Here is a 1,445-nt window from a genome sequence, read left to right on the forward strand (position 1 = left end):
TTTCCAGCGATCCGGAGGTCTGGTAGAGACTAGATATTCCATCGATACGCCCGAAGATCGCGGATAATGTGACAGGGGTATAAGGGCGTATGTTACAGATTTAATGGGATGGGGGTTCATTGCCCCTAAGTTTGTACGATATGTTCATTTTACATTTTCGACTGTTTCAGATTATCTAGCCATAAAAGAGGCATGTAACCTTTAACAAAACATCTAATTGGCCAGCACGGGGGTCGAACCCGCGACCTTCGCGTTATCAGCACGACGCTCTAACCAACTGAGCTAACCGGCCTGCACCTGTTACTCCAGACTCACCAGCCGAGCTTAGAAAAAAATTCTTCCATAACTTAACAACCCCTGGCATAAGGGGTAGGCAATGCCCCTGCTCTATCATACATTGATACAAGCAGAGGTTGGGTCGCAGATTTTTACAGACCCGCTTCCCTCAGAATACGGTTCAAATCCCGACCACCATCATCTCCGCGCCCCAACCTCTACTTGGAGAATAGGGAATTTCGTGGGCTCGGGTGGACCCTCATCTTGGACATGTTGATTGCATTCATCATTTCGGAGGGTGACGTAAAGCCACATCCGCCTAATCTCCAAGCAGATCCACGGTGGCGTAATATAGTATCAAACCCTCCGGTGCCCGTTTGACTCCCTTTGGCCGGCTATGCTCCTTGGCCAGCTTTGATACTGACTAGTATCTTATGGCACCGTAGGATCTGCTTGGAGATTAGCATCCGCCTAAGCTGCATAGAAGCCTCTCTGCAGCTGGGCCTCCCCGTCTTTATTGGCCCATAATACACTTTTGCTGGCCGTTTCTTTTTGTACTGGGTCGCTTGTACTACGGACTGGCAGTACAAGCGACCCAATAAAACAAGAAAAGGCCAGCAAAAGTGTATCGTGAACTGAAAAAAAGACGGAAAAAGCCCAGAGAGCCTGCTGTGGAGGCAATTATCCGCCCGTGTATGAGTACCAGACTGACTACGCTGGCTAGCATGTCCAGGTCAAAAATGCAAAAAAAAGGGGAATTTCTGCTGCAGTACCAATGTCACATACCAGGGGACCCAAGATCGAGATTGACCTTCGTCTTTCCAACACCTACCCACATCCCAAATATAATTATAATTCTAATCCACCAAGAAGTTCTTGAGTTATGATGAACAGAACTATCCGGAAAACCGTGACAAACAGACACACAGACACAACAATAATTACTCGAAAAAGCACATTGACGCTACTCACCAAGCAGAGGTTCGACTCAGATTGTTTTTGTGACGTATTTTTAGGCGTTTTTGTCGGGCTTTCTATCAGCCGACGGACATAAAGAAAACGGTACGTATAGTAAGCCAGACAAACTGTACGCCTAAAACACGTCAAAAACAGCCGGAACCGAACGCCTAACCTCTGCTGGAGAGTACGGTGGTTCTACCTCAATTAGG

General features: G+C 47.3%; 1 non-coding gene across 1 annotated transcript; it reads right to left on the bottom strand.

Annotated features, from left to right (window-relative positions):
• Nucleotides 1-218: 218 nt before the first annotated feature.
• On the bottom strand, nucleotides 219-292 carry Trnai-gau. The gene has a single exon. It is a non-coding gene; the product is annotated as a tRNA-Ile (tRNA).
• Between the last annotated feature and the right edge of the window lie 1,153 nt (nucleotides 293-1,445).

This window comes from Branchiostoma floridae, chromosome 10 (genome assembly GCF_000003815.2).
Source record: "Branchiostoma floridae strain S238N-H82 chromosome 10, Bfl_VNyyK, whole genome shotgun sequence".
NCBI lineage: Eukaryota > Metazoa > Chordata > Leptocardii > Amphioxiformes > Branchiostomatidae > Branchiostoma > Branchiostoma floridae.